General features: G+C 52.3%; 1 long non-coding RNA gene across 9 annotated transcripts; it reads right to left on the reverse strand.

Moving 5' to 3' along the window:
• Positions 1-11: 11 nt before the first annotated feature.
• Positions 12-15,473, reverse strand: LOC135979962 (uncharacterized). 9 transcript variants are annotated; one of them, XR_010597205.1, is made up of 15 exons: positions 13,637-14,115; positions 12,498-13,339; positions 12,052-12,188; positions 10,892-11,463; positions 9,262-10,538; positions 8,816-8,952; positions 7,656-8,227; positions 6,026-6,157; positions 5,580-5,716; positions 4,420-4,991; positions 2,790-2,921; positions 2,344-2,480; positions 1,618-1,755; positions 693-1,311; positions 12-395 (listed from the first exon to the last, which is right to left on the reverse strand). It is a non-coding gene; the product is annotated as an uncharacterized LOC135979962 (long non-coding RNA). The 9 variants fall into 9 exon arrangements; XR_010597204.1 differs by having other exon boundaries at positions 693-1,755; XR_010597207.1 differs by lacking the exons at positions 12-395; positions 693-1,311; positions 1,618-1,755; positions 13,637-14,115 and adding exons at positions 14,126-14,253; positions 14,560-15,473 and having other exon boundaries at positions 1,763-2,480; positions 12,498-12,629.
• Between the last annotated feature and the right edge of the window lie 72 nt (positions 15,474-15,545).

Here is a 15,545-nt window from a genome sequence, read left to right on the forward strand (position 1 = left end):
ATAAAAAAATGGGAGGAAAGCAAGCAGCTCACCACCTGGAGTCATCCTCCTGAATCCAACCTTCCGCTGCGGAGGAGACACCGTTCCTGACCAGAGAAATGAGCAACCTCTGAAAGTAGGGACCTTTTCCCCCTCGTAACCACAGCTAGTCAGGAACCTTTTCATACAAACCCAGCCCTAACTTAGTGGGCTTCCCTACCTGGACTCAGGTTGGGCGTGAGCAGAGCCCTCATGAAACAAGACACTTATCTCACTGACAGCGGCATCTCCTCGGCTCCCAGATGGATGGCTTTTGCGTGGCATCAACAATGCTCAGAGTCTCAACGCTCTCGCTCGCTTTCCATCACGAGGGCAGTAGACGCTGACGGGTGACTTCGTTTTCCTTGGTTCTAAACCTAAAGGGGGAGGGGGAGGCGAGCCAAAAAAATTAGCATCTCCGTCTGCAATGTCGCGTAGTATCTTCTTTTCACATCTCCCATATCCCACGGCCCCACCCTCAACCCATCTCCCATTACTACGTTACAACTGCAACTAGAAGGCACCCATTGTAATGGCACCCAAAATATTCACTTTCTTCAGGAGACTCTTGTCCCTTCCCCAGCCTTAATCCCAGAGCCTCATACCCAACGAGGAAGCACACGGCCTGTGAAGAAAACTACAGCGACTACACATGAGGAATTCAAAGCACTGACCTCTTACCTACAGCCAGCGATGCAGAAGGCAGAAACATGAGGACTATTCATGTCTCCTTAGAAGGATGTCCAGACTACTCAGGTCCACTTCTGCCATATTCTTGTCCGGCTAGGGCTCCTGGACGATTCCTCCGCAAACTAAGAAAGCCAAGCAAGAACTATCACTACACAGAGCTCTATTGGGGCGTCGAGTCTTGCCCTCATCCCTGCCTCCCTCTCCAGTCCCATCTACATCAGCCCCACTAGATGAACAGAGACCGAGTAAACACAGACAGTCACAGCCTTGCATGGTTTTCATACGCTCCTACTTCTCCATGGCTCCCGAGACCTGGCCTCTGCAGATGCACACCTAGCACGCCTGCCCGTGTCTTCTGAAGGGAGACAGCACAAGGAAAGGCAAGGAGAGACAGAGAGAGAGGGTGTGTGTTGGCCAACGTACTAGAGAAGAGAGAAAGAGAGAGAAAAACATGGGAGGAAGGCAAGCAACTCACCACCTGGAGTCATCCTCCTGGATGCAACCCTCTGCTGCGGAAGAGGCACCGCTCCTGGCCAGAGAAATGAGCAGCCCCTGAAAAAGGGGACCTTGTCTCTCCTAAGCACAGCTGGGCAGGAACCATTTCTTAGAAACCCACGGGGGGAGCAACGGAGGGGGGGAAACAAGTTACCATCTCAGTAGTCAACATCTCATAGGCTCTCCTTTTCACCTCTCCCACACGACGTGGCTCCGCCCTCAACCCTCCCCATTACACCTTTAGCATTATAACCAAAAAGCACCCCTTCCAACAGCACCCGAAATAATCACTCTGCACAGTAGATTCTGGCCCCTCCCCAGCTGTAATCTCACAGAGCCCCATACCCAACAAGGAAGCACACGGCCTGTGAAGAAAACTACAGCGACTACACATGAGGAATTCAAAGCACTGACCTCTTACTCACAGCCAGCGATGCAGAAGGCAGAAACATGAGGACTATTTATGTCTCCTTAGAAGGATGTCCAGACTGCTCAGGTCCACTTCTGCCATATTCTTGTCCGGCTAGGGCTCCTGGAGGATTCCTCCACAAACTAAGAAAGCCAAGCAAGAACTATCACTACACAGAGCTCTATTGGGGCGTCGAGTCTTGCCCTCATCCCTGCCTCCCTCTCCAGTCCCATCTACATTAGCCCCACTCGATGAACAGAGACCAAGGTAACACTGACAGTTACAGCTCCACTTTAGTGCCCACTGCCGCTCATGGTTTTCGTCCGCTCCTACTTCTCCATGGCTACCGAGACCTAGCTAGGATGCACATCTAGCATGCCTGCGCGTTTCCTACGAAGGGAGGCGGCACGAGGAGAGGAGAGGAGAGTCAGCGAGAAAGTTGGCCAACACACTAGAGAAGAGAGAGAGACAGACAGATAGAAAGACATGGGAGGAAAGCAAGCAACTCACTACCTGGAGTCATCCTTCTAGATGCAACCTTCCGTTGCATAGGAGACACCGCTCCTGGCCAGAGAAATGAGCAGACCCCGAAAATGGGGACCTTGTCCCCCTCATAACCACAGCTAGTCAAGAACATTTTCTTCAAACCCAGCCCCAGCTAACGTGGCGTCCCTAGCAGGAGAAAGGTGGGCCATGAGCACAACAATCACCAAACCAGACACTTATCTCACTGAGAGTGGCGGCCGTTCCCCTCCCAGTTGGACGGCTTTTGCGTGACATCAACAATGCTCATGGTCTCGTCACTCCGGCTTGCTTTCCATCACATGAGGGCTTGAGTCTCTGAGGCGTGACTTCTTTTCCCTCGGTCCTAAACCCAGCACAAGGGGAAAAACACAAATCCGTTACCATCTCTGTCGGCAACATCTCATAGGTTCTTCCTTTCGCCTCTCCCTCACGGCGGGGCTCCTCCCTCAAACCTCTTCCCATTACACCTTTAGCATTAGAACCAAAAAGCACCCCTTGCAACGGCACCCGACAGTCACTCTGCACAGCAGACTCTGGCCCCTCCCCAGCCGTAATCTCACAAAGCCCCATACCCAACGAGAAAGCACACGGCCTGTGAAGAATACTACAGCGAGCACAGATGAGAAATTCAGACCGTTGACCGCTTACTCACAGCCAATTATGTGGGAGTCAGAAAGCTGAGAACTGTTCATATCTGCTTATAAGGATGTCCAGTCTGCTCATGTCCACTTCTGCCACTTTCTCCTCAGGATAGGGCTCTTGGAAAATTCCTCTGGAAGCGCAGCTGCAAAAGCCAAGCATGAGCCATCACTACTTAAAGCTCTATTTGTTGCTTCAAATCTTGCCCTCATCCTGGCCTCCCTCTCCAATCCCATCTACATCAGCCCCACTCGATGAACAGAGACCAAGTTAACACCGACAGTTACAGCCCTGCATGGTTTCCGTCCCCTCCTACTTCTCCATGGCTCCCAAGACCTGGCCTGTGGGGATGCACACCTAGCACCCCTGCCTGTGTCCTATGAAGGGAGACGGCACGAGGACAGGAGAGGAAAGAGTGAGAAAGTTGGCCAACACACAAGAGGAGAGAGAGAGAGAGAGAAAAAAAAAATGGGAGGAAAGCAAGCAGCTCACCACCTGGAGTCATCCTCCTGAATCCAACCTTCCGCTGCGGAGGAGACACCGTTCCTGACCAGAGAAATGAGCAACCTCTGAAAGTAGGGACCTTTTCCCCCTCGTAACCACAGCTAGTCAGGAACCTTTTCATACAAACCCAGCCCTAACTTAGTGGGCTTCCCTACCTGGACTCAGGTTGGGCGTGAGCAGAGCCCTCATGAAACAAGACACTTATCTCACTGACAGCGGCATCTCCTCGGCTCCCAGATGGATGGCTTTTGCGTGGCATCAACAATGCTCAGAGTCTCAACGCTCTCGCTCGCTTTCCATCACGAGGGCAGTAGACTCTGACGGGTGACTTCGTTTTCCTTGGTTCTAAACCTAAAGGGGGAGGGGGAGGCGAGCCAAAAAAATTAGCATCTCCGTCTGCAATGTCGCGTAGTATCTTCTTTTCACATCTCCCATATCCCACGGCCCCACCCTCAACCCATCTCCCATTACTACGTTACAACTGCAACTAGAAGGCACCCATTGTAATGGCACCCAAAATATTCACTTTCTTCAGGAGACTCTTGTCCCTTCCCCAGCCTTAATCCCAGAGCCTCATACCCAACGAGGAAGCACACGACCTGTGAAGAAAACTACAGCGACTACACATGAGGAATTCAAAGCACTGACCTCTTACCTACAGCCAGCGATGCAGAAGGCAGAAACATGAGGACTATTCATGTCTCCTTAGAAGGATGTCCAGACTACTCAGGTCCACTTCTGCAATATTCTTGTCCGGCTAGGGCTCCTGGACGATTCCTCCGCAAACTAAGAAAGCCAAGCAAGAACTATCACTACACAGAGCTCTATTGGGGCGTCGAGTCTTGCCCTCATCCCTGCCTCCCTCTCCAGTCCCATCTACATCAGCCCCACTAGATGAACAGAGACCGAGTAAACACAGACAGTCACAGCCTTGCATGGTTTTCATACGCTCCTACTTCTCCATGGCTCCCGAGACCTGGCCTCTGCAGATGCACACCTAGCACGCCTGCCCGTGTCTTCTGAAGGGAGACAGCACAAGGAAAGGCAAGGAGAGACAGAGAGAGAGGGTGTGTGTTGGCCAACGTACTAGAGAAGAGAGAAAGAGAGAGAAAAACATGGGAGGAAGGCAAGCAACTCACCACCTGGAGTCATCCTCCTGGATGCAACCCTCTGCTGCGGAAGAGGCACCGCTCCTGGCCAGAGAAATGAGCAGCCCCTGAAAAAGGGGACCTTGTCTCTCCTAAGCACAGCTGGGCAGGAACCATTTCTTAGAAACCCACGGGGGGAGCAACGGAGGGGGGGAAACAAGTTACCATCTCAGTAGTCAACATCTCATAGGCTCTCCTTTTCACCTCTCCCACACGACGTGGCTCCGCCCTCAACCCTCCCCATTACACCTTTAGCATTATAACCAAAAAGCACCCCTTCCAACAGCACCCGAAATAATCACTCTGCACAGTAGATTCTGGCCCCTCCCCAGCTGTAATCTCACAGAGCCCCATACCCAACAAGGAAGCACACGGCCTGTGAAGAAAACTACAGCGACTACACATGAGGAATTCAAAGCACTGACCTCTTACTCACAGCCAGCGATGCAGAAGGCAGAAACATGAGGACTATTTATGTCTCCTTAGAAGGATGTCCAGACTGCTCAGGTCCACTTCTGCCATATTCTTGTCCGGCTAGGGCTCCTGGAGGATTCCTCCACAAACTAAGAAAGCCAAGCAAGAACTATCACTACACAGAGCTCTATTGGGGCGTCGAGTCTTGCCCTCATCCCTGCCTCCCTCTCCAGTCCCATCTACATTAGCCCCACTCGATGAACAGAGACCAAGGTAACACTGACAGTTACAGCTCCACTTTAGTGCCCACTGCCGCTCATGGTTTTCGTCCGCTCCTACTTCTCCATGGCTACCGAGACCTGGCTAGGATGCACACCTAGCATGCCTGCGCGTTTCCTACGAAGGGAGGCGGCACGAGGAGAGGAGAGGAGAGTCAGCGAGAAAGTTGGCCAACACACTAGAGAAGAGAGAGAGACAGACAGATAGAAAGACATGGGAGGAAAGCAAGCAACTCACTACCTGGAGTCATCCTTCTAGATGCAACCTTCCGTTGCATAGGAGACACCGCTCCTGGCCAGAGAAATGAGCAGACCCCGAAAATGGGGACCTTGTCCCCCTCATAACCACAGCTAGTCAAGAACATTTTCTTCAAACCCAGCCCCAGCTAACGTGGCGTCCCTAGCAGGAGAAAGGTGGGCCATGAGCACAACAATCACCAAACCAGACACTTATCTCACTGAGAGTGGCGGCCGTTCCCCTCCCAGTTGGACGGCTTTTGCGTGACATCAACAATGCTCATGGTCTCGTCACTCCGGCTTGCTTTCCATCACATGAGGGCTTGAGTCTCTGAGGCGTGACTTCTTTTCCCTCGGTCCTAAACCCAGCACAAGGGGAAAAACACAAATCCGTTACCATCTCTGTCGGCAACATCTCATAGGTTCTTCCTTTCGCCTCTCCCTCACGGCGGGGCTCCTCCCTCAAACCTCTTCCCATTACACCTTTAGCATTAGAACCAAAAAGCACCCCTTGCAACGGCACCCGACAGTCACTCTGCACAGCAGACTCTGGCCCCTCCCCAGCCGTAATCTCACAGAGCCCCATACCCAACGAGAAAGCACACGGCCTGTAAAGAATACTACAGCGAGCACAGATGAGAAATTCAGACCGTTGACCGCTTACTCACAGCCAATTATGTGGGAGTCAGAAAGCTGAGAACTGTTCATATCTGCTTATAAGGATGTCCAGTCTGCTCATGTCCACTTCTGCCACTTTCTCCTCAGGATAGGGCTCTTGGAAAATTCCTCTGGAAGCGCAGCTGCAAAAGCCAAGCATGAGCCATCACTACTTAAAGCTCTATTTGTTGCTTCAAATCTTGCCCTCATCCTGGCCTCCCTCTCCAATCCCATCTACATCAGCCCCACTCGATGAACAGAGACCAAGTTAACACCGACAGTTACAGCCCTGCATGGTTTCCGTCCCCTCCTACTTCTCCATGGCTCCCAAGACCTGGCCTGTGGGGATGCACACCTAGCACCCCTGCCTGTGTCCTATGAAGGGAGACGGCACGAGGACAGGAGAGGAAAGAGTGAGAAAGTTGGCCAACACACAAGAGGAGAGAGAGAGAGAGAGAAAAAAAAAATGGGAGGAAAGCAAGCAGCTCACCACCTGGAGTCATCCTCCTGAATCCAACCTTCCGCTGTGGAGGAGACACCGTTCCTGACCAGAGAAATGAGCAACCTCTGAAAGTAGGGACCTTTTCCCCCTCGTAACCACAGCTAGTCAGGAACCTTTTCATACAAACCCAGCCCTAACTTAGTGGGCTTCCCTACCTGGACTCAGGTTGGGCGTGAGCAGAGCCCTCATGAAACAAGACACTTATCTCACTGACAGCGGCATCTCCTCGGCTCCCAGATGGATGGCTTTTGCGTGGCATCAACAATGCTCAGAGTCTCAACGCTCTCGCTCGCTTTCCATCACGAGGGCAGTAGACGCTGACGGGTGACTTCGTTTTCCTTGGTTCTAAACCTAAAGGGGGAGGGGGAGGCGAGCCAAAAAAATTAGCATCTCCGTCTGCAATGTCGCGTAGTATCTTCTTTTCACATCTCCCATATCCCACGGCCCCACCCTCAACCCATCTCCCATTACTACGTTACAACTGCAACTAGAAGGCACCCATTGTAATGGCACCCAAAATATTCACTTTCTTCAGGAGACTCTTGTCCCTTCCCCAGCCTTAATCCCAGAGCCTCATACCCAACGAGGAAGCACACGGCCTGTGAAGAAAACTACAGCGACTACACATGAGGAATTCAAAGCACTGACCTCTTACCTACAGCCAGCGATGCAGAAGGCAGAAACATGAGGACTATTGATGTCTCCTTAGAAGGATGTCCAGACTACTCAGGTCCACTTCTGCCATATTCTTGTCCGGCTAGGGCTCCTGGACGATTCCTCCGCAAACTAAGAAAGCCAAGCAAGAACTATCACTACACAGAGCTCTATTGGGGCGTCGAGTCTTGCCCTCATCCCTGCCTCCCTCTCCAGTCCCATCTACATCAGCCCCACTAGATGAACAGAGACCGAGTAAACACAGACAGTCACAGCCTTGCATGGTTTTCATACGCTCCTACTTCTCCATGGCTCCCGAGACCTGGCCTCTGCAGATGCACACCTAGCACGCCTGCCCGTGTCTTCTGAAGGGAGACAGCACAAGGAAAGGCAAGGAGAGACAGAGAGAGAGGGTGTGTGTTGGCCAACGTACTAGAGAAGAGAGAAAGAGAGAGAAAAACATGGGAGGAAGGCAAGCAACTCACCACCTGGAGTCATCCTCCTGGATGCAACCCTCTGCTGCGGAAGAGGCACCGCTCCTGGCCAGAGAAATGAGCAGCCCCTGAAAAAGGGGACCTTGTCTCTCCTAAGCACAGCTGGGCAGGAACCATTTCTTAGAAACCCACGGGGGGAGCAACGGAGGGGGGGAAACAAGTTACCATCTCAGTAGTCAACATCTCATAGGCTCTCCTTTTCACCTCTCCCACACGACGTGGCTCCGCCCTCAACCCTCCCCATTACACCTTTAGCATTATAACCAAAAAGCACCCCTTCCAACAGCACCCGAAATAATCACTCTGCACAGTAGATTCTGGCCCCTCCCCAGCTGTAATCTCACAGAGCCCCATACCCAACAAGGAAGCACACGGCCTGTGAAGAAAACTACAGCGACTACACATGAGGAATTCAAAGCACTGACCTCTTACTCACAGCCAGCGATGCAGAAGGCAGAAACATGAGGACTATTTATGTCTCCTTAGAAGGATGTCCAGACTGCTCAGGTCCACTTCTGCCATATTCTTGTCCGGCTAGGGCTCCTGGAGGATTCCTCCACAAACTAAGAAAGCCAAGCAAGAACTATCACTACACAGAGCTCTATTGGGGCGTCGAGTCTTGCCCTCATCCCTGCCTCCCTCTCCAGTCCCATCTACATTAGCCCCACTCGATGAACAGAGACCAAGGTAACACTGACAGTTACAGCTCCACTTTAGTGCCCACTGCCGCTCATGGTTTTCGTCCGCTCCTACTTCTCCATGGCTACCGAGACCTGGCTAGGATGCACACCTAGCATGCCTGCGCGTTTCCTACGAAGGGAGGCGGCACGAGGAGAGGAGAGGAGAGTCAGCGAGAAAGTTGGCCAACACACTAGAGAAGAGAGAGAGACAGACAGATAGAAAGACATGGGAGGAAAGCAAGCAACTCACTACCTGGAGTCATCCTTCTAGATGCAACCTTCCGTTGCATAGGAGACACCGCTCCTGGCCAGAGAAATGAGCAGACCCCGAAAATGGGGACCTTGTCCCCCTCATAACCACAGCTAGTCAAGAACATTTTCTTCAAACCCAGCCCCAGCTAACGTGGCGTCCCTAGCAGGAGAAAGGTGGGCCATGAGCACAACAATCACCAAACCAGACACTTATCTCACTGAGAGTGGCGGCCGTTCCCCTCCCAGTTGGACGGCTTTTGCGTGACATCAACAATGCTCATGGTCTCGTCACTCCGGCTTGCTTTCCATCACATGAGGGCTTGAGTCTCTGAGGCGTGACTTCTTTTCCCTCGGTCCTAAACCCAGCACAAGGGGAAAAACACAAATCCGTTACCATCTCTGTCGGCAACATCTCATAGGTTCTTCCTTTCGCCTCTCCCTCACGGCGGGGCTCCTCCCTCAAACCTCTTCCCATTACACCTTTAGCATTAGAACCAAAAAGCACCCCTTGCAACGGCACCCGACAGTCACTCTGCACAGCAGACTCTGGCCCCTCCCCAGCCGTAATCTCACAGAGCCCCATACCCAACGAGAAAGCACACGGCCTGTAAAGAATACTACAGCGAGCACAGATGAGAAATTCAGACCGTTGACCGCTTACTCACAGCCAATTATGTGGGAGTCAGAAAGCTGAGAACTGTTCATATCTGCTTATAAGGATGTCCAGTCTGCTCATGTCCACTTCTGCCACTTTCTCCTCAGGATAGGGCTCTTGGAAAATTCCTCTGGAAGCGCAGCTGCAAAAGCCAAGCATGAGCCATCACTACTTAAAGCTCTATTTGTTGCTTCAAATCTTGCCCTCATCCTGGCCTCCCTCTCCAATCCCATCTACATCAGCCCCACTCGATGAACAGAGACCAAGTTAACACCGACAGTTACAGCCCTGCATGGTTTCCGTCCCCTCCTACTTCTCCATGGCTCCCAAGACCTGGCCTGTGGGGATGCACACCTAGCACCCCTGCCTGTGTCCTATGAAGGGAGACGGCACGAGGACAGGAGAGGAAAGAGTGAGAAAGTTGGCCAACACACAAGAGGAGAGAGAGAGAGAGAGAAAAAAAAAATGGGAGGAAAGCAAGCAGCTCACCACCTGGAGTCATCCTCCTGAATCCAACCTTCCGCTGTGGAGGAGACACCGTTCCTGACCAGAGAAATGAGCAACCTCTGAAAGTAGGGACCTTTTCCCCCTCGTAACCACAGCTAGTCAGGAACCTTTTCATACAAACCCAGCCCTAACTTAGTGGGCTTCCCTACCTGGACTCAGGTTGGGCGTGAGCAGAGCCCTCATGAAACAAGACACTTATCTCACTGACAGCGGCATCTCCTCGGCTCCCAGATGGATGGCTTTTGCGTGGCATCAACAATGCTCAGAGTCTCAACGCTCTCGCTCGCTTTCCATCACGAGGGCAGTAGACGCTGACGGGTGACTTCGTTTTCCTTGGTTCTAAACCTAAAGGGGGAGGGGGAGGCGAGCCAAAAAAATTAGCATCTCCGTCTGCAATGTCGCGTAGTATCTTCTTTTCACATCTCCCATATCCCACGGCCCCACCCTCAACCCATCTCCCATTACTACGTTACAACTGCAACTAGAAGGCACCCATTGTAATGGCACCCAAAATATTCACTTTCTTCAGGAGACTCTTGTCCCTTCCCCAGCCTTAATCCCAGAGCCTCATACCCAACGAGGAAGCACACGGCCTGTGAAGAAAACTACAGCGACTACACATGAGGAATTCAAAGCACTGACCTCTTACCTACAGCCAGCGATGCAGAAGGCAGAAACATGAGGACTATTGATGTCTCCTTAGAAGGATGTCCAGACTACTCAGGTCCACTTCTGCCATATTCTTGTCCGGCTAGGGCTCCTGGACGATTCCTCCGCAAACTAAGAAAGCCAAGCAAGAACTATCACTACACAGAGCTCTATTGGGGCGTCGAGTCTTGCCCTCATCCCTGCCTCCCTCTCCAGTCCCATCTACATCAGCCCCACTAGATGAACAGAGACCGAGTAAACACAGACAGTCACAGCCTTGCATGGTTTTCATACGCTCCTACTTCTCCATGGCTCCCGAGACCTGGCCTCTGCAGATGCACACCTAGCACGCCTGCCCGTGTCTTCTGAAGGGAGACAGCACAAGGAAAGGCAAGGAGAGACAGAGAGAGAGGGTGTGTGTTGGCCAACGTACTAGAGAAGAGAGAAAGAGAGAGAAAAACATGGGAGGAAGGCAAGCAACTCACCACCTGGAGTCATCCTCCTGGATGCAACCCTCTGCTGCGGAAGAGGCACCGCTCCTGGCCAGAGAAATGAGCAGCCCCTGAAAAAGGGGACCTTGTCTCTCCTAAGCACAGCTGGGCAGGAACCATTTCTTAGAAACCCACGGGGGGAGCAACGGAGGGGGGGAAACAAGTTACCATCTCAGTAGTCAACATCTCATAGGCTCTCCTTTTCACCTCTCCCACACGACGTGGCTCCGCCCTCAACCCTCCCCATTACACCTTTAGCATTATAACCAAAAAGCACCCCTTCCAACAGCACCCGAAATAATCACTCTGCACAGTAGATTCTGGCCCCTCCCCAGCTGTAATCTCACAGAGCCCCATACCCAACAAGGAAGCACACGGCCTGTGAAGAAAACTACAGCGACTACACATGAGGAATTCAAAGCACTGACCTCTTACTCACAGCCAGCGATGCAGAAGGCAGAAACATGAGGACTATTTATGTCTCCTTAGAAGGATGTCCAGACTGCTCAGGTCCACTTCTGCCATATTCTTGTCCGGCTAGGGCTCCTGGAGGATTCCTCCACAAACTAAGAAAGCCAAGCAAGAACTATCACTACACAGAGCTCTATTGGGGCGTCGAGTCTTGCCCTCATCCCTGCCTCCCTCTCCAGTCCCATCTACATTAGCCCCACTCGATGAACAGAGACCAAGGTAACACTGACAGTTACAGCTCCACTTTAGTGCCCACTGCCGCTCATGGTTTTCGTCCGCTCCTACTTCTCCATGGCTACCGAGACCTAGCTAGGATGCACATCTAGCATGCCTGCGCGTTTCCTACGAAGGGAGGCGGCACGAGGAGAGGAGAGGAGAGTCAGCGAGAAAGTTGGCCAACACACTAGAGAAGAGAGAGAGACAGACAGATAGAAAGACATGGGAGGAAAGCAAGCAACTCACTACCTGGAGTCATCCTTCTAGATGCAACCTTCCGTTGCATAGGAGACACCGCTCCTGGCCAGAGAAATGAGCAGACCCCGAAAATGGGGACCTTGTCCCCCTCATAACCACAGCTAGTCAAGAACATTTTCTTCAAACCCAGCCCCAGCTAACGTGGCGTCCCTAGCAGGAGAAAGGTGGGCCATGAGCACAACAATCACCAAACCAGACACTTATCTCACTGAGAGTGGCGGCCGTTCCCCTCCCAGTTGGACGGCTTTTGCGTGACATCAACAATGCTCATGGTCTCGTCACTCCGGCTTGCTTTCCATCACATGAGGGCTTGAGTCTCTGAGGCGTGACTTCTTTTCCCTCGGTCCTAAACCCAGCACAAGGGGAAAAACACAAATCCGTTACCATCTCTGTCGGCAACATCTCATAGGTTCTTCCTTTCGCCTCTCCCTCACGGCGGGGCTCCTCCCTCAAACCTCTTCCCATTACACCTTTAGCATTAGAACCAAAAAGCACCCCTTGCAACGGCACCCGACAGTCACTCTGCACAGCAGACTCTGGCCCCTCCCCAGCCGTAATCTCACAGAGCCCCATACCCAACGAGAAAGCACACGGCCTGTGAAGAATACTACAGCGAGCACAGATGAGAAATTCAGACCGTTGACCGCTTACTCACAGCCAATTATGTGGGAGTCAGAAAGCTGAGAACTGTTCATATCTGCTTATAAGGATGTCCAGTCTGCTCATGTCCACTTCTGCCACTTTCTCCTCAGGATAGGGCTCTTGGAAAATTCCTCTGGAAGCGCAGCTGCAAAAGCCAAGCATGAGCCATCACTACTTAAAGCTCTATTTGTTGCTTCAAATCTTGCCCTCATCCTGGCCTCCCTCTCCAATCCCATCTACATCAGCCCCACTCGATGAACAGAGACCAAGTTAACACCGACAGTTACAGCCCTGCATGGTTTCCGTCCCCTCCTACTTCTCCATGGCTCCCAAGACCTGGCCTGTGGGGATGCACACCTAGCACCCCTGCCTGTGTCCTATGAAGGGAGACGGCACGAGGACAGGAGAGGAAAGAGTGAGAAAGTTGGCCAACACACAAGAGGAGAGAGAGAGAGAGAGAAAAAAAAAATGGGAGGAAAGCAAGCAGCTCACCACCTGGAGTCATCCTCCTGAATCCAACCTTCCGCTGCGGAGGAGACACCGTTCCTGACCAGAGAAATGAGCAACCTCTGAAAGTAGGGACCTTTTCCCCCTCGTAACCACAGCTAGTCAGGAACCTTTTCATACAAACCCAGCCCTAACTTAGTGGGCTTCCCTACCTGGACTCAGGTTGGGCGTGAGCAGAGCCCTCATGAAACAAGACACTTATCTCACTGACAGCGGCATCTCCTCGGCTCCCAGATGGATGGCTTTTGCGTGGCATCAACAATGCTCAGAGTCTCAACGCTCTCGCTCGCTTTCCATCACGAGGGCAGTAGACGCTGACGGGTGACTTCGTTTTCCTTGGTTCTAAACCTAAAGGGGGAGGGGGAGGCGAGCCAAAAAAATTAGCATCTCCGTCTGCAATGTCGCGTAGTATCTTCTTTTCACATCTCCCATATCCCACGGCCCCACCCTCAACCCATCTCCCATTACTACGTTACAACTGCAACTAGAAGGCACCCATTGTAATGGCACCCAAAATATTCACTTTCTTCAGGAGACTCTTGTCCCTTCCCCAGCCTTAATCCCAGAGCCTCATACCCAACGAGGAAGCACACGGCCTGTGAAGAAAACTACAGCGACTACACATGAGGAATTCAAAGCACTGACCTCTTACCTACAGCCAGCGATGCAGAAGGCAGAAACATGAGGACTATTCATGTCTCCTTAGAAGGATGTCCAGACTACTCAGGTCCACTTCTGCAATATTCTTGTCCGGCTAGGGCTCCTGGACGATTCCTCCGCAAACTAAGAAAGCCAAGCAAGAACTATCACTACACAGAGCTCTATTGGGGCGTCGAGTCTTGCCCTCATCCCTGCCTCCCTCTCCAGTCCCATCTACATCAGCCCCACTCGATGAACAGAGACCAAGGTAACACAGAGTTACTGCCCTGCATGGTTTTCGTACGCTCCTACTTCTCCATGGCTCCCGAGACCTGGCCTCTGCAGATGCACACCTAGCACGCCTGCCCGTGTCTTCTGAAGGGAGACAGCACAAGGAAAGGCAAGGAGAGACAGAGAGAGAGGGTGTGTGTTGGCCAACGTACTAGAGAAGAGAGAAAGAGAGAGAAAAACATGGGAGGAAGGCAAGCAACTCACCACCTGGAGTCATCCTCCTGGATGCAACCCTCTGCTGCGGAAGAGGCACCGCTCCTGGCCAGAGAAATGAGCAGCCCCTGAAAAAGGGGACCTTGTCTCTCCTAAGCACAGCTGGGCAGGAACCATTTCTTAGAAACCCACGGGGGGAGCAACGGAGGGGGGGAAACAAGTTACCATTTCAGTAGTCAACATCTCATAGGCTCTCCTTTTCACCTCTCCCACACGACGTGGCTCCGCCCTCAACCCTCCCCATTACACCTTTAGCATTATAACCAAAAAGCACCCCTTCCAACAGCACCCGAAATAATCACTCTGCACAGTAGATTCTGGCCCCTCCCCAGCTGTAATCTCACAGAGCCCCATACCCAACAAGGAAGCACACGGCCTGTGAAGAAAACTACAGCGACTACACATGAGGAATTCAAAGCACTGACCTCTTACTCACAGCCAGCGATGCAGAAGGCAGAAACATGAGGACTATTTATGTCTCCTTAGAAGGATGTCCAGACTACTCAGGTCCACTTCTGCAATATTCTTGTCCGGCTAGGGCTCCTGGACGATTCCTCCGCAAACTAAGAAAGCCAAGCAAGAACTATCACTACACAGAGCTCTATTGGGGCGTCGAGTCTTGCCCTCATCCCTGCCTCCCTCTCCAGTCCCATCTACATCAGCCCCACTAGATGAACAGAGACCGAGTAAACACAGACAGTCACAGCTCCACTTTAGTGCCCACTGCCCCGCATGGTTTTCGTCCGCTCCTACTTCTCCGTGGCTCCCGAGACCTGGCTAGGATGCACACCTAGCACGGATGCCCGTGGTCCTACGAAGGGAGACGGCACGAGGAGAGGAGAGGAAAGAGAGTGAGAAAGTTGGCCAACACACTAGAGGAGAGAGAGAAAGAGACAGAGAGAAAAAAATGGGAGGAAGGCAAGCAACTCACCACCTGGAGTCATCCTCCTGGATGCAACCTTCTGCTTCCGAGAACACACCGCATCTGGGCAGAGAAATGAGCAGTCCCTGAAAATGGGGACCTTGTCTCTCTCGTAACCACAGCTGCTTAGGAACCATTTCTTACAAACCCAGCCCCAGCTAACTGGGCGTCCCTACCTGGAGCCATTGGGGCCCTACGCAGAACCCTCACCAAACCACACACTTATCTCACTGACGGTAGCGACTGCTCCACTGCCAACTGGACGGCTCCTGACTTGCATCAACAATGCTCGCAGGCTCACTGCTCTTGCTCGCTTTCCATCCGACAAGGGGAGTAAACGCTGACGTTTGATTTCTTTTCCCAGGGTACTAAATCCGGCACAAGGAGGAAAAACAATGAAGTTACCACCTCAGTGGGCAGCGTCGCGTAGCCTATTCTTTTTGCCTCTCCTACACGGCAGCGCTCTGCCCCAAACTCTCCCCCCGATTA

Source organism: Chrysemys picta, unplaced genomic scaffold, assembly GCF_011386835.1.
Source record: "Chrysemys picta bellii isolate R12L10 unplaced genomic scaffold, ASM1138683v2 scaf1460, whole genome shotgun sequence".
NCBI lineage: Eukaryota > Metazoa > Chordata > Testudines > Emydidae > Chrysemys > Chrysemys picta.